The sequence below is a fragment of the Sceloporus occidentalis genome, unplaced genomic scaffold, assembly GCF_023333645.1.
Source record: "Sceloporus occidentalis isolate IW3139 unplaced genomic scaffold, rSceOcc1.0.p SCAF_1, whole genome shotgun sequence".
Lineage (NCBI taxonomy): Eukaryota > Metazoa > Chordata > Lepidosauria > Squamata > Phrynosomatidae > Sceloporus > Sceloporus occidentalis.
Genome location: NW_028316981.1, coordinates 236,597,603 through 236,615,860, shown reverse-complemented (window position 1 = coordinate 236,615,860; position 18,258 = coordinate 236,597,603). Strand labels below are relative to the sequence as shown.

General features: G+C 39.0%; 1 protein-coding gene across 1 annotated transcript in view; it reads right to left on the bottom strand.

Annotated features, from left to right (window-relative positions):
- The window catches only part of MAMDC2 (MAM domain containing 2), a 74,449-nt gene that overhangs the window by 32,116 nt on the left and 24,075 nt on the right, over positions 1-18,258 (bottom strand). The gene's annotated exons all lie outside the window — the stretch shown is intronic.

Below are 18,258 nucleotides of genomic sequence, written 5' to 3'. Positions count from 1 at the left end.
CTAAGAGTCCGGAGGTCACGCCAAAGCCACACTCCATTCTAAGCACTGGAGTGCAGCTTTGGTGCAGCTTCTGAATTCTTAGGGTGCATGCATCATTTAAACAGCATACCTCCAAAGAGACCCAAAGCAGCTTTATTTTGGCAGTCTGTAACAGGCCTGAGAATGTGGTTTTGAACTCATCAGCATACCTAGGCCTTTTAACAAATACAAATCTTATCTTCTTCTCATCAGGTGGAGCATCACTGCATGAAAACATTTCTCATAGTTCTTCACATGAAGGACTGTAACATCTGAATCAGTCTTTAATCCCACAGATTTTAAAAAATACATTTTCAAATTCTCTTGTGACCTTAATTACCCTCAACTTGGTTATATAAACTAGTAGTATGAAATGGAAATGAATGGAATTTAGATTAGAGCATATTTGAATTTGGGATATATAAGGACATTCAGACTGGAGACTTAGACAGGGAGCCACCCACAGGCAGAAAAAGAAAAATGGCAAGTTTCTGACTACTTAGTATTTACAAAAAAAAAGTATAACATTCAGTTTAAAACAAAATGATGCTTCCAAACTATCCCCGTTTTCATCCAAGAACAACCTATGATTATCAAACTAGTATAAGCTTCAATACTCATCCTGCAATTGCAGGTTAGAATTAATCCTATTTTTATTTCAGCCATACAAGACTAGAAGTAAACCCTGGCATTCTAGAGTTCTGATGTACTGGCAACAGCATCATAGACTGTCTAAATGGAAACCTCAAGTAACCAAATTAACTATTTGAATCAGACACAGGAAACATGTGTAAATCAGACACAGGAAGCAGATATTGCTGAACTGCAACCGTTACCCCTCGCTATTGGCTGTGCTGGCTAGAGCTGATGGGAGTTGCAGTTCAAAAACATATGGCAGTCCACTCATTCCAATATGTGATTTAAATGCATAGTTCAGTATAAATAGCCTCGCATGCACACTCACACACACCATCTCATATAATCCCATTTGTTTGAAATATCATCTAAGGTTTTATCCTATTTAAATAACAATGCCACAATAGCATGTTTAATTAGAACCAGGCTATGCCATCTGTCCCATGAACCACAATGAATGCAGGTTAACTTGGCTTCCATACAGTTCAATTAAAGTTTATTAATTTTTAAACCAAACGAGGGAAGGAAGCATTTGTTCTATACAGTGATAAATTGCTGCACTATTTCCTTTCCATTTCTGTACTCACTGTCTGAAAAACTAGGACATACATCTTGAGATCTACAAGATGAGAATGAGAATTATTGTGCATTATTTTTGCTCAGTTCTACTAAATTAACAGCACAACAATAGTTTTGTATGACTGTAATCTACAACTACATCTGTATTGCATTTTTAAGAAAGAGCTGAATGTGCACGTTATTATCAGGACAATCCACTGAATACTTAATACCCATATACATGCCAAAAGAATACACCTCTTAGTAAAAGTAATGAAACAGAGATATATTTTAAAGTAACTCGTGTCCTCCAACTGGGGACTAGCAACAGCTTTGTGCATGAAGTGGAATCATTTCCATCTTGAAAATTCATTCACACGGTTAGCATTTAGCATCACACATAGTTTGGCCTTAAGCTGGAGCCTAAATATGAAATGGCAACAACACACATTACTTTCATCTTTAAAACAAGGCAAGTTTCAGACTCTTCAGAGTGCCTGGATGGGAGACTAAGGACACTATCACACAAGCCCCCTTTTCACTGCAACGGCATTAGTTAATGAAACAGAAACATAACAGTTTGAGAGCAGCCATTATTACATGTCTCCACAATAATGTGATGTCTCTGCTGTCGTGCTGTTTTCCACACTCTCCCTTAGCCCCAGCTCCCTGCCCTATGCCCTACCTTGAATGCTTTTTTAAATTTTATTTTTAACATAGTTCCAAAGTCATGTTAATGTGATTTAAGTTAAAAGAAAAGAAAATAATAATAGAAAAAAATTAAGGAAATCAGCCTGCGGCAAGAAAGGGGACAGGGAGAGAAGAGGAGACACTATCAGAACTGCCATGGAAGTGACATTTTGCACCTGAGGACTACTAAGAGTGCACCACAATGGGGGGGGGGGGGGGAGGTTATTGACAGGTTTTCCCGTCAATGAAAAGGGATGCCTTAACTGCACTTCAGAGACACAGGGGGACAGGACATTCTTGTCCCATCCTTTTCCCATCCTTGTCCTGTCCCTCCTGAGCAATCACAGGAAGGACTTTCAGACAATGTAGAGCTGATCTGGACATTGTCTTGTTCAAGAAGTGCAAATGACAGCAGTTGCGTGAAATATTTTCATATGACATCGCGCTGATCCTGTCATTGTCCCATCAGTGAGGTAGAATTGTCCCATCCTTGCCCTTCATTTTGCCTTAATGAAAGAACCCATTAATGCAATTCCACTTTATTGACAAGTTTATGACAGGATCAGCGCATCAAGAGTGAAAGTCTTTCACATGATCACTGTCACAGGCAGGATAAGGCCGGGCTTCACTTCAATCTGATAATCTCCACAGCAGCTTCAAGGTAGAGATGACATTGTGCAATAAGTATTGCCAAAGGCACTATTTCTTTAATAGTGGTTTAAAAGCTATGTGTGATTATATCCTAAGAATCCATTTTTCACAGTAATCTGTTTGCCAGGTAAATGAGATATAAAATGTAATTTGTATGACTAAAATCATTTTGATGTTTTCCTGTAAACCATGTTGTATATCAAGTCACAGATATTAAGACTATAATGACAAAATTAGTTCTAATATTGCATTTGTTTTACTTTTTTATATTCCATTATATCCTACAAGGATCTCACCACAGCATTTATAGATCTCCCTAGCTGTTGCTGTCTCACAACAATCCTGTGAGGTAAATTAAAGGAAGTAAAAATAGCTGTGGGTGAACAGGCATATTTCTTCAACTGGTCTGCTTAAATCACAACATTATGTACATGGACTCAGGTGGCACAGATGCATCACAGCAGTCATATCCTGTTATTTGATGCACAAGAAAGCAAAATTCAAGGCAACATCATTGATCCAAAATAACCATGTAAAATAAAAGTCAGATGGATAGCACCTATCACAGCCAATCAAAAGATATATAAAGATACCAGATACCCTGTCTTTCCCTCCTTAACAGATTTTCTGTGGAAAGAAAAATGACAAAAGTGGTGAGGAAACATGAAAGGGTTACAGATGTAAAATGTGATAATCAGGGATCTGTCATAAAAATCTATGAAAGAATAAGGGAACTGCACAGTAAAAGCCTTGTCTAGAAAAACCCTTAGTGATTCAAGATTATGGGAGAAGGCCCCCAAGCATCTGCCTTCCTAATTACCAAAGACCACATGGCGAATGGTCAAATGACACAGTTATTCATACATAAAAAGACTGTATGGTGAATAGATCTCAATAAGTGATGCACTTTACTTACATTGCTAAGACATAGTAACTACTAAGCACTTTAATGCCTTTGGCCCAAACATATAAACATCCATGGATATGTCTCCATTTGATTCTAATCCTCCAAGTCTGTTTGCTTATGAACATAAATTTGAAAAACTATCAGCCCAACAGCTGCTATTTTTAAAAAAAAACAAAGATACACACAACACTATACTTATAAAACACATTTATTTAAAACATTGATCTCCAATATTTTTTAAATCCAGCATTTGTTTTATCACGTAGAATGTATTTTATCAGCATTGTGTCATTGTCTTAATTTTCTTCCATCAAATTACATAATAAAACCACACCCTATGAGCCATGTGAATAGAAAAATGCTGTTACTGTTTTTAACATTTTATTGGCTATTTAAAATACAAATACAAATCATTTGGGAAAACTTAGAATGGCTGCAAGCTCCTGATGTAAACAGCTGGAATCCTAGCCAAAGGCACGCTCCAGTTTTCTCTGAGCCTGACCAAGGAAGATGTATTCTGTTAAGCTAAAAATGCTGCAGTTAGCAGGTTAAAAGGTGAGCAAGAGAAAGGAAGAGTGGAGATCTGTTCCAGGAAGCAGGTTTGAAATCAAGAGGAATATGTCCAGTTCAGTTTTTCTCATACACAAGCATCTTCCCACTTGCCCTCGCAGCTATGCTTGTGGCCATCTAGGTAAGTGTTTGTGTGAACCTCCAACTACGCAGAGATAAGTCACAGCCATTTATGTGATCACAGACACTGGAGAAACTTCCATGGTAATCACAGATTCTGCCTAGCAATTTTGGTGCCTAGGGTGAAGGCCAAGATGGAATTCATTCCTCATTCCATACACAAAAAGCCAACTGGCACTTGAACGTTTATTTACTACAGGTCACAGAATAGTGTTCATCACCACATTTCAGGCAGAAGGCTAATTTAGAGGTCCAGAACAGGCTGTGTAATATGTACAGCTCTTCCAACAGAAGGGGAACAGATGTGGGTTCAAGAGGAGCAATCCTCAGCACCTGTCATCTGAAGCAGTTGTTGCACACAGTCAAATGATAGGGGTGACCCTGGTTATGGTTGCCAGATGTGTTCAGTTCCAATTACCAATATATAGTGCATATGGGTCTCCCTTCATGCTGAATAAGGTACTTATGAAAGCAATGAACACTTTTCTAGATCCAATGTAAGATGCATTGGTTTCAGTGACACTAAAGCATAGTTAAATTCATCTTAATTGCATCCAGTGCTTTAATTTATCCATTATGATAGGGGGTGGGAGTTAGAACTAGGCGTCTATATATTTTTCAACCAGTTCTTCAGTTAGATTCAGTTAAGAGGTAAGTGTTTCTCTCTTTTCCCTAGTTACAGTTAGAAGCACATATACACTTATTAAGCCCATGTACTTAAGTTTCTGCCAAGCATTAGTGAGAAGCAAACAGCTTTCTTCATCAGAGAGAAGGACAATATTTTTTCTGGCAGCTGGAGAATGGAAAGAATGAAACGTCCTTTCAGCAGTAGCAGCAGCAGCAGACAGCTGAGCCAAACCCTATAATACATGCACCAAGAAGAAGTGTTACGTGAATGTGAAAAAAAAACTTTTGTTCCATCTGATGCTAATACCATAATACCACATTTAAACTTTTACAGTGGTATTCATCTTAAACACATCAGCTGTCATCCTGTGAGTTACAATGATATAGATTAGATGTATAGCTCACAACTCACTTTTATGGCCAATGTGTGGGTTGTAATTCTGTTCTAATCACACAACAACCAAATTCATACTCCACCACCCCCCTCCAAAATATCCCCATGTAATCATTGCAGTTCCTCACCCCACCAGCATGGATACTTCCATGTTTTCTGAGACAAGCGGTGAGATGGCTGGGGACATGTTCAGTGGCTTTTTTGCATCTAGATGTCATGTAAGTACATAATGTGTGTGGATCTCACAAGAACCCTTGGAGGTCTCTGCAGCTACATGTTGCAGCACATCCAGTTAGAGAAAAATAGCTAAATGTATCACTGCTCAGCACCTTCCATTCTCATGCTGGGGAGGACCACACTGCCTACATTGGGAGACACAATACAAATACTTTGTGGCTTTGATATTTGCGGATTTGATTATTCACGGATTTCATTAATATGTTCTCTCTAGGACTGTCTAGGTCCTCCAGTGCAATTCTGTGGTCAACTTTAACTAAAAGTTGCACTGAAAGATCATTTGTAGCTACTCCAGTGCCATTCTATGGTCAGTGCATGTTGGACAATGACCACAGAGTTGCACTGGAGGACCTAGAGATTCCTAGAGAGGTGTCCTCTCAGGTAAAAACAGTGTTTTTGTTATTTGCGGTTTTTCCATATTCACAGGGGTCTTGTTCCCCTAACCCTAGCAAATATGGAGGGACAACTGTACATGATGCAGGTAGACCTCATGAAAGAGGATCCCAATCCTTATGTTTTATACATTTAGCAAAATCTACATGTTTATGTGTGTGGGGGACCATAAACTTGTTTCCCAAAGTCACTAAAAGCTTCCATATCTGAAATAGTTTTGATTTCATTTATCTGATGAACTAAATCTATACATTTATCCAAAGGTCTTTAAAATATAAGTCATGGAATCACAGAATGATAGAGTTGGAAGGGGCATATATCCGCTTCAATCACATACTCAGGGCAGGAACTCTGGCTAAAACAACCCCAGTAAGTAGCCAGCCAGCCTCTTTTTGAAGATGGCAGAAAAAAAGACCTTACCACCTCTCTAGGCAGTTGGTTCCATTGCCAAACGACTCTCACTGTTGAGAAGTAAAGTCATTCCTTTATGTTAGACACAGACTGTGGTTTCTAACAATAGACAAGAACAACAGCTGCTGCAACCACATTAGCCTTTCTGTTCCCTTATTAACATCATTTTATGAGTGATGTAAGGGAGGGATGTACAAAGTGCAGCCCACAGGGGCAAAGAAAAATGGAAAAGAAATCCTTCAGAATGCCTCCAAATGTACCCAAATGCATTCTAGGGAGAGGAGAGGGCATTTCGACTACCATTTGGAGGTGCAGTGAGTCCCCCAGGAGTCAACAACAATTTTTGCAACCTGTAAACAAATGTTTTGTGCCAAAATGCCCCAAAATGTCCACTAGAGGTGAGGAGTGCATTGGAAATTTCCAAGACATTTCGCTCCTCCCTCAACCAATTTAGGCCTAGGAGTTGCTTTTTGGAAACGGGGGCGGGTTACAAACCGCCATAAAATACACATTGACTACGTATTAGGGTTACGAAGGGGCGGTGCTTCCGCACCCCCCTAACCCTAGTACGTAGCCAATACGTATAATATGGTGGCGGCCGTTCCACAGGGCCACCGCCATATTGACGTAGTGGACGCTGTGCGTCCGCACGTCGCGCAGCGCTTATGATGTCACGAGTGCGCCATTGGCACCTCACAGCATCATAACCGCGCCGCAGGAAGAAGCTCCATTTTGGAGCTTCTTTTTTGCTCCGCGAGGGAGTCGCCCGGTTTGGCTGCTGCGGCTCCCTCGCGGAGCAAGCAGCAGCGGCGGTCTGTAACGCTCCAGGAAGTATATAGGAAATGACCTCTGCTCATTTGTTGTTCTTAAAAAGACTTCTTCTGGGTCTAAAATGGCCATGGAATGCCCCAAATCATGCTGAAAATGCTCCCATAACAAGTGGGTTGGGGGCAAACATTTTGTTTTATTTTATAAGAGCAGGAGCAGATGCAGTAGAGAAGCATGGCCCTCCTTGGTTTTGAGGGGGTTAATACAGCCTCCTAGCCTTCCACAGTTCCCCACCCCTGATTTAAACCAACTGTAAAATTAAGCAGGTTTTTACCTGTCATCTCAGAAATTGTCTACATACCCTATAAAAACTTCCAGACTTTAGGAAAACAGCACCTAACATGATATAAATCTCCATCCCAAGCCATATATTTTCAGTATCTCAAAATGTTAACTTAAAATATCAATTAAATGTTTCAGATTAAGGCACTATTTGCCTGTGTTGGACCATTTTGAACAAAATAAAACTGACTAATCACTGAATGCCCACTGGGTGATTTTGGGCAAGTCACACTTCCTCAGCATCAGATGATGGCAATGGCAAACCCCTTCTGGAGAAACCTGCCAAGAAACCCCTGTGATAGGGTCACCTTAGGGTTGACATAAGTCAGAAATGACTGGAAGGCAAACAACAACCACAACAACACATAGAGAGATCTTGTAGCACCTATGACACTAACTGAAAGAAAGAACTTTCGTAGACTTCAGTCTACTGAGGAACAACAACAACAGTCATTAAATTGATATTTCCTTTGTTCTGTTTAAAACAGATGATCTCACACCAATATTTCTAAAATGTTTTATTTCCAAATATATTATCATTGGTACAAATAAAATTTGAGTACCTGCTAGGGAAAATTCTTATATAGGGATTTAACATCTAAGTCAAAATATAGCAGTGGTATAAAAAATAACCAACCATGTAATATCTACTTTCTAGGGGTAAACTGCAAACAATATTGTATTCAACAATCTGTGAAAATTTTCTGTCTTTCATTGTGCAAAACCAACAAAACAAAACAAAAATAATACAGCATTACACAACTTCAAAGTAATAGTTGTTGTTAACTACTGTCAAGCTGATTTCTGCTTGTGGAGACACTATGAATGAGAGACCACCAAGTCACCCTGTCATCAACAGCCTTCCACAAGTCTTGCAAACATAGCTATCCAACTTTAATGTGATCTGCCTCTTTTCCTACTGCATTTTATCTTTCCAAACATTATTGTCATTTCTGGTGACTAATGTCCTCTCACTGTAAGTCCAAAGTACGACAGTCTCAGTTTAGTGATTTTGGCTTCTAGGGAGAGTTCAGTTTGCTCTAGGACCTGTTCATTCAACTTTTTGACAGTCTGGGGTATCCACAGAACTCTATTCACAGAACTCTCCATATAATCCGCCCTGCACTCTCAGATCGGGTGATAAACATCTCCTAAGAGTTCCAGATGCTAGACGAGCCATCACTACACAAAGGGCCTTTTCCACCTTGGCCCCTAAGCTCTGGAACTCAATCCCCGACAAGCTCCGCTCGACCCCCTCCCTAGCCCAATTTTAAAAAGGGCTGAAAACGTATCTTTTCAAACAGGCATACCCCAATAGCCCTGTTGTGATCCCTCTCCCCCTCACCATTGTTACAACTGCTGCTAGCTTGGAATTGTTATTGTTGTTGTTTTATATAATGTAGTTGTAAATTTCTGACAATGTTTTTATTGTAAATTGTATGTTGTTGGATTGCAAAATCCACCATTGTAACCCGCCTTGATCTCTGGAAAGGCGGGCTAGAAATAAAGCTTTTATTTATTATTATTATTCAATACATTGGCCAATATTTTGGATAACTGCTTGAATTATCCAGGAATTATAAGTCTCTGTACATCTTGCTGCACAGTTCTCATGCCCCTGACATTCAGAAATTCAACAAATGGAACTGAAAGAAAATATCTGCTTCTATTGGAAATTCTGTTCTTTGGTCAATCTATTGGTTTTTCAGGCTGTTTTAACCTCTCTTAAACTGGTGGATGAATACTGATGTTGTTAGATTGTGTCTTATCTTCTCATCTAAATATTCTAATAAATCTCTTCTCTGGAAAGAACACAGAGTCCAAAGTTCTGAAAAGTGAATAAATATTTGAATACCTGATACATTTTGTTCACCTTGTTTATGTCATGCTGACCATCTCTTGCTCAATGAATTGTCTCATATATTAATACCAAATAGTAAATAGAAATGTAACGGATCTTTGGAGTGCATCTTCATAAACACATGAAAACATAACTAAGCTACAGTTTATTCCTAACAGCCAGTGTCTGTGTGGTCCTTCAGTAAATGCAGTCTGTTATACCCTGTTTCTGGAAGAACTCAAGGCAAACATTATGCTTTTCTATGAAATAAATCAAAATGATAATGTACATTTCCAGCAGCAAATCAAAAGCCTGGTCTTGTAACTTACTCAAACAAATTATTTAAACGGGAACAAACATCTTGTATAACAGATCTACAAATCTACAGCACTATATAAATAAAGAATAATAATAATAATAATAACAACAACAACAACAACAACAACAAGATACAGGGCGAGCTCACAAGATTATCACATAGGAATTAAATCATTTTACACCTTTTGCACATCCTCTGTTCCATATTCCAAATACACCAATGAACAGAGTGCAAGAATAACTTTTAATAGTACAGGCTGAGTCTTCCTTATCCAAAATGCTTGGGACCAATGCTATTTTGGCACTTGGATTTGAAGGGATTTTGTAATACCTGTATTTAATGAGCTATCTTGGAGATGAAATCCAAGTCTAAACAAAAATTCATTTACATTTCTTATACACACCATACACATAGCCTGAAGATAATTTTATACAATAATTTATATAAATGTGTGCAAGAAACAGTTTGAGTACATTTAACTAAGCAAAAAGCAAAAAGCTAGTTCAGCCACCCCTGAATAAAATTTTGGTTTTTGGAATATTTCAAGTTTTGGAATTTTGGATAATGAAGACTCAACCTGTAATTAATTGAAATGTAGATATCTGACCTTTTGTTTCCTGAAGAGATCGGTTTAGTTGTTCTGTAACTTTTAAAACTTTACTTTAGGCTTCAGAAGCAGGGTACCAGTAACAAAGAGAGCCTCTTCTTCCAAGACATGTGTCTTTTGCCCCTAGTACACACCCCTTTTCCTATCAAATGCAAGACTGTTTTTCTTCTAACACATCTATCTCAATCATGATTTACCTTAGAAAATGGACTTGCTGCTGTCAAGAACTGGATCCTGTACCACATCATACCACAGCATGTGGTATGTGACATTCTTTTAAAACCTGAGCAACCATCTACACCATTCTCAGCTGATGGAAAGGTACCATGGCTCAGCTTGGAGTTGTTTGTATATAAATACTGTGCTTGAGCACTATTGATGCATGAAAAAGCCAGGAGTAATGGGGAGTGATGGTTAATGTATGCATGTACTTGGGATTGCAATGCCACCTGCAGCAAGGCAGGAACAAAAGTGCAAGTTCATGAGCCTTCTTGTTTCAGCCCCAGCAGCAGGGCAACAAGGGGTTTTTTTTGGGGGGGGGGGGTGAGCATTCCCCTGTGGGCTGGCAAGCCATAGGTTGTGCCCAGAAATGTTGCTCACATGTCACATGTACTATAAGGAAGGCTATGTGGGATGTGAGGAACAGGAATGACAGCAAAGACTGCAGCTTCTGGTTGCATTTTGCCACCTATACAACTGCCAAAGCTGTCTCCCCTTTGGCTTTGTTAACTGGATAACCAGATTTTACCTTGATTCCCCCATGCATATTTCTACCATCAACCAGCCCAGCAGCAGTTGTTGGTCCCAAACACTTGCCTGCCTCGCCCTATGACATCCTAGGGACCTTGATTTTGATTTGGACCCTAAAAACACAGAGAACAGGATGCTGCTGATTTGGCAGCTTTACTGGCTTCCCAAGTATTCAGCTGGCTCTCAAACCCCAGACTAGGCCCATGGCTGGAAGGGGAACCCCAGATTAGGCTCATGGCTTTTGTTCACCAGATATACCCTTTCTCTGTGGGGTAAAACTTTAAGGCTTAAAAACACTTTTGAGATTAAATAGGACAAAGAAATTCCTAGCATAACCTTTAATAATCTACAGTCCACAACCTGATGAACAATTCCATTATGTCTGTTAGCGTGCAAATATATATATATATATATATATATATATTCCCAAGGCCCCAGCCCTTAATCACGTGACTCCTATCATTGCATTAACACAGATTACCAAAAGTCAATAATAAAAAAAACTTTTGATTTAAAGTATTTTGTTTAAGGCTTTCCATATTCACTTAGTCTTCAAAATGCCAGTAAATTACAGCTGCTAAGAGCCATGCTTTTAGCAGATGCCTTACTGAGGCAATAAGGATATGGCATGGTGTCTTATGCTGTGATTAGTTACAGCTTCATCACTGTGTTGTATCTGGATGGCTGTCAGTAGTAGATGGGTGGGCTGAAATCCCAGATTTGTCTGTTCACTGTAATAGACATGTGGAATTCATGCAAGTGAAGCTAACATTCCATGGTAGAAATGTTAAAATAGTAATCTAGTAAACAATAACATCCACACAGGATGAGAGCTGAAGTAGTCCCTACAATTCATTGAATGATGATGATGATGATGATAATGATGATTTGTATCCCGCTCGTTTCTCAAAAGTGGGACTCAGAGTGGCTTCACAACATTTAAACAATACAATTAAAAACATAGAAAAGTGATACATTAAAAGATAATTAAATTGTTAGAATATTAAAATAGATTACTTAATAAAAGTAATATTATTAAAATTGTTTATTTTGCATATTCCAGAATATTTTAGGTACAATTTTCTTTTATCATTCACCAATGTAAATGATGCAAGAAAATTGTACATATAAAATATTTTGGAATAGGTATCTCTTGTAGTAATGCTTTATTATTACACTACTCTATTTTAAATGCCTCAACATAGCTGGTCATATATCTGCCAAATAATTCCACTCACTGTGTATGCCTTCATTCTAATCTGTTCTGACAGAGACAGGAGGAGACAAATTTGAAATGCAGCCATTAATTTGTGATCAGGTTCTGCACTGTATGTCTTCAAAACATGGTGTTCTGCCCTCTAAGGACTTTATCACACCAGCTAGAAAAGCAGCCGGTAGTTATCATATGACATTGTGTCTGTCCTGCTGCTGTCTTGCATTTTATTCACTTCTGTAGCACACCTTTTGATTGACAGACAAAACCTGTCAATAGGCTCTTAATCTTGCTGTTATTCCATTACTGCCTTTGTGCAATAGGTCCTTTCTGCTGCAGTTCTGCTTCTCAGGCTGTCACATGGTGTGAGTGTGCATGATTCTGCTGTTCTCCCCCCTTCTACTCTTACAGTGAATACATCTGCCAACAGCTTCCTGAGGCCAGCTGCTGTGTGCACAGTCACACAGCAGCTGGCTTCGGGAGGGAGTTAGCAGCTACAATTGTTTGTTCCCAGCCTTCCTCCCGCAAGGTGGCATCTGTCAGTGTGGAAAACAGATGGCGTGACCATGGATCGCCACAATGCTATTATGAGGGAAAGCTGATAAGAAATTATGCCAAACTGGTATACTTTCATTCTTAAACTAGCACAATTATGGCAAGAGAACAGCCTAGTGTGATAAAGTCCTAAGAGTCAGCATGCTGTAACATGCACACAAATGTAACCAGTGTATCATCCCCTTAGGGGAAAAAATCAAACAGCCCACAAAAACAAGGCTGGATTATCAATGGGGCAATAGGATCTACAGATCAAGGGCACTTAATGACTAGGGCCCCATGCTGCTGCTGCTGCTGCTGCTGCTGCTTCACACACACAAACACACAAACTCTTACACATGCACTCCTTGTACTGTAATGCTGTTGAAGAGGAAAATGTTCCTCTGGAGAGGGAAGCTGTCAGTCAATTTCCCTCCATCCTCCTCAATGTTTGGTAGTGATTACCAGTCACCACAAAAACATTTTTAACAACATAGCAAAGATGCAAGCAGCACATTGGGGTTGCTGTCTCTCAGATTATAACCTCAGTCAAACTACTTGGAACAAAGATTGGGATGGGGCTGTGGAGCAGTCATACCAATTGGAACAAAGACCAAGGGACAGAACTGCTTCCTCCTTTGGAAATAAAAATCCCATGCAGCTGTACCACTACCCCAATCCACTGCAACCCAAAAGTGGCTCTCTGGCAGAGAAGGTTGCACATGAGTGCATGGCTTGCTAGATTAGAGATCTGCATTAGACAGTCTGCCATTGTTTCTTTCACAGGTTCTCATCCATTCAATGGGACTATTTTTAGCTCCCTCTGTGGGATTATAGCGATGGTGAATAAAACCACGTATCTAAACCACTTGGCGTACTTAAACTATTCTGTTCATCATAAAATGATCAAAATGTTCTTTGTAATCATGTAAAATAATGGTCACAAAATTTTCCATTTAAACTAGCACACTTTTATATAAACTAGCTTAGTCATATTTATGCAAGTGCAGCTGAACAAGCTGATGTGTGTAATTTTAAGATATGTGGACTGCAAATAACAACTGCCAAGTCATAGTAATGTTAATGGGAATTTAGGAATTTATCCTGACATAAATTCTGCAGGTTTATTATTTCTCTTAAGAGTATGTTTATGCAACTGAATGGAAACATGAGTGTGGGATTTTTTTAATCAGTAACAGATTGTTCCCTAAATACAGTTACTTTGGTGCTCATTTTAAACTAAGTGTTAAGAAAGGATTGTTATGATAATCACGTCTATTTTTAAAAGACTGTTTGAGTACAATAGACTTATATGGTTATGATGACAGGAAAACGTCTTAACGCTTTGCTGGAAACAACATAAAAATGAAGAGTCAGTGCCAAAACTCTATTTTCCTTTCAGTCATTCTATTTACTGTATTACACACAATCATATATTCTCTTTTGGAGGATTTGTATAAAGTCAAGTGTTGTGGTTTTCAAATTTTTTGCCCCATGATAACCTTTTCCACATGAACCTATCTGCTACAGAAGGAGCCCCAAATATTTGCCAAGAACCCAGGGTTTCCTAGGCCATTTTTAAAACCACAGGGACAAGGTATTAATGGCAGAAATTATACATGAACTGAATACTAATAATAATACTTTAAAAAAATCTCTAGTGCCAAATGGAAAGAGATACAGGCAAACTGTGCAGTTATTATCCCAAAAACATATAGAGCTAAAAGAGAAATAAGAAAATGTTATTTTTAAAAAGTATAATTGTCTTTTAGGGAAGGCATATATACATTTCATAATTTATCACAGAAGAGTCAGTTTTTTAAAGAAAATATTGTCAACAATGTTGTGAGTGCCTACAATTATGGTGAATATTTTAAAGTGTATCTCGCAGTGGCTTTTTGTGTGTACTTAGCAGACCAAACTTCCAACTATAAATTCATTTCAAAGGTAGCAAATCCTATTGAAAACAATGGGATTTATTTCTGACTAAATATGTGTAGGGAAAGATGTCAATGCGCATTTTTAAAAAAAATCTGTGATGCTGCACTTATGGAGGTACACACATGAAAGCCTTCTTTCTAATAAAATGCTGACTGTAAGAATCCTTTGAGTACAAAGCACTTTTAGTACTGCTGAGGCATATGTTTGTGACAGCTATCTGGAAGCAGAGTTAAAAAAGATGCTTCATGCAGTATACACAACAGAATGGAGAAAAAACTGGGAGGAAAACAGAAAAAATACTGAAATGTGAGTGATATGATATGGATGAGTGAACAATTCTAAACAAAAGGGTCGCCGTAAAAACAACTTAACAAGATGCATGAAAATATGAAGTTGTTGAACGTAGAACTTTAAAAAAAACCACACACACACACACACACACACACACATAGAACGGAGCTGTTACTATATGATGAGGTGGTCTATGTGCAACCTTCTGCTTGTGGTTGAACTGTAAATCCTAGCAGTCTTACTCAGCATAACTAATGGTGAGGAATGCTGAAACAGACAGTCCAGTGATACAGAACCATGTTTTGTCCACCCCAGCTGTATGACTTTACAGAAGAATGTCCTACGCATATCAGGCCGCACATGGAACTCTAGGCATGGTGTACACACTCATAAAAAGTTCAAGAATCACAAGAAAAGCCCAATAATAAATGTTCAGAATAACAACTTTGCCACTACCAGACAAGAACAAGAATGCAGCAAGTTACTTCAAAGCATAGGTGTATCTTGCTCAGTATTCCGATTGCCGGCAGAATTTCAAGCAGAAGTCTTTTTTAGTCCATAAAGGTGGGACATGAAAAGTTCCTATACAGATATGCTTCTAGATTGCATATAAACTTGTAAATCAAGGAGAAAATCTCAAACCCATGGACCTAATCTGGATGATGAAGCAATCTCAGATTCCTGAGGTCTCCCCTTCCTCAAGTCCCATCTCCTTTAGAAAATAGTTACTGGAGGTAATAGTGAGGATTCTCTTTGCATCCTCCCTCCTAATTACAGTGGAATCTCAGATAGTATGTATAGGTGTCCTCCATCCAATAAGAGTACTTCTCTCTTCTCCTCTCTTCCTTGCACAGACTTGTCAATTTCAGCTAGTATTTGCAAGATGAGAGTGTGTTGCATCTCTCCTCTCTCTTCTTTGTGTGAATGTCTAGCTCCACAAGAAGCTTAGCTTATGATCATCAGGCTTTAAAATGTTGCACCTTCCAGTCACATTTCCTGGCTGTCTGGAACTTGTGACTCCTTTTCTCAACAGGCCTACCTTACAGGCAACACCTTTAGTAAGAAAGTAGTTCCTACCTTTGCTCTATTGACAGCAAAGGGGAAAGTTCTGGGGAGCTTGACTCAAGTTGTGAGGACACCATAACTGCCTGGGGAAGTTGTGACAGCAATTGCCAACTACTGAATGGGAAACAATGGATACAGGCATGTCATTTACTGCTGACTTTCAATCCATCCCCACTAAAGCTAAATCTGGCAACTCTATTCCCCAAAGCCCTGTAATCAGAAAGAAGAAAATACCATTTGTAAAGTTATACCCTGGTTGGGAGCCCAAACTGCCAGTCACAAAGCTACACCCTTCCATTCCTCTCCCTCTACCAATCCTACTCTGGCATGGAAAACCTGGGAGAAAATGTAATAACATCAAAAATCTACAAAACCTTTATTGGACCAACCAAAATGCACAATATACACGTTGCAAGCTTTCAATAATAATAATAATAATAATAATAATAATAATTTTTTATTTCTATCCCGCTTTTTGCCAGGCAATCAAAGCGGCATACAACAAGTTAAAATACATTCATATATACATTGTGTGTTAAGGAAAATGCAACATGGGATATACAGTGAAAGAAATAAAACATGTATGTGAGAGTCAGAATGACTCAACAAAAGCAATTAGAAGCCACACAGGTGTAAAAGGTAATGTAATTAGCAAGTCCTAAATGCCAAGGACAGAAATGCAAAGTGGATAATTGAACACACCTGAGAATTGTTAAGTGGACAAGGTGAGATGATGAAATCATTAATTATGGGATGAACCAAGAGAACCAATGAAAGTGGATGTACACGCCCACTGGGTGGAAACTGACAAGAGTGGGTGGTGTTTTCCAAGGGCTATAATAATTGCTATGAATCCCAATGTATTTTGTGGGTAGTAGTGGATAGTAGTGAGTAGTTGTGGAGAAATATTGGAGTTGTGTTGGATAGTTTTGGAGCTGTATATAGTAGAATAAAGTAGATCTTTTATATAAGACTACTGAGTTGTCTGGTGTCTTGGGTGAAGAGACAAGAGCCAGCTGGATCCTGAAGAAGTGTGAAGACTTCTGTGGAAGCAAGAGTGAGAAGGCTTGGAGAGTTTGTCAGGGTCTTCAGCCTATTCTCTGTAACTCTGCTGCTTTAGAGCAAAGCTTTAACCACTGGCCAAAACTGGTCAGTGCCGGTGCGTAACAAGGTGGTGAGTTCGAGCCAGAGGTGAAGAGCTACAACTCCCATCATCCCTGACATTGTGCCCCCCCTTAAAACAAGATAAACAGTATAAGATTAAAAACTACATACTAAAATCCTAATAATCCAGATAATAATCATGGGCAGAGTTCAATAGACAGGAAGTCTTATTCGTGGCTAAGTATTTTATTCTGGGAATAAATGCTGGCTTCATCAAGCATAGGTGTTAAAAAGCACATAGGAAGGGGGGCGGGGAATATGGTACTAGTCACAGGCCTGCATTCTGTTAATACGTTGTGGTGCTTATTCTCAGTTCAAATGGTAAGTAAGGGTATTCATGCCGGCAGGCTCCTCCTCCTTCTAATAATAATAACTTTATTACGGCCATTTGGCCAGCACAACCTCCTCCTTCTGCCCATGTGAGTAACTGGGAAATTCTTAAAGTCCAGGAGAAAAAAAATTGAATTCCATCAGCAAAACAAAATAATACTCCTTTTGAGATTCACTTTGTCTCCATCCTTTGTGGGGCTAAAAAACCTCTTTGTTAGGCAGAGAAACACAGAAATTCCTGAGGAACTCAGTGTCCTGAAAGCTCCTCCAGGCACTAACTGTCAGTAAGGCCTTACAAGCTGAAGGTTTTAAAAACAGACAGTTACCCAGAATGACTCTAAATGAGAATGAGATAAAAGGAAAGAAACCAGGACAAGAATAAACTGCTTTTACAGCAAGAACAACTATTTGTTTATTAAAAAGACAGAAAAAGATAGCAGCAGAAACCAGCAGAACAGTCTATACTCAGTGCAAGCTGTTTCACAATATAAAAGAGGAGGGAAATAACATGGGCATTAAAACCCGACTCGAACTACAAATTGATGGATTTTTTAATCCTTCACTGTGAAGAGGAATCTGGATGACTGGAGATCAGAGCAGCAAAAAGCAGGGAGGCAGTTCTCAGAAAGAGACTCTGTATTTAACCTCTTCCTAATTTGAGAGGTGCTTCCTGAAGTGAAGGAAACGCCTCTGGGTTGAGCAAAAAATGACCTCAAAGTTGTTCTATGGAGGAGTAAAAAAAACAAAACCACCATGTGCTTGCAAAGGGGAGAGGTGAACACTGATAGTGGCTTTGAGACTGTCTGGGTGGTAAAGAGCAGTGGAGCTGCATACACAAGACAAAGTCAATTAAATATACACATTTGCTCTCTTTTAAATCCA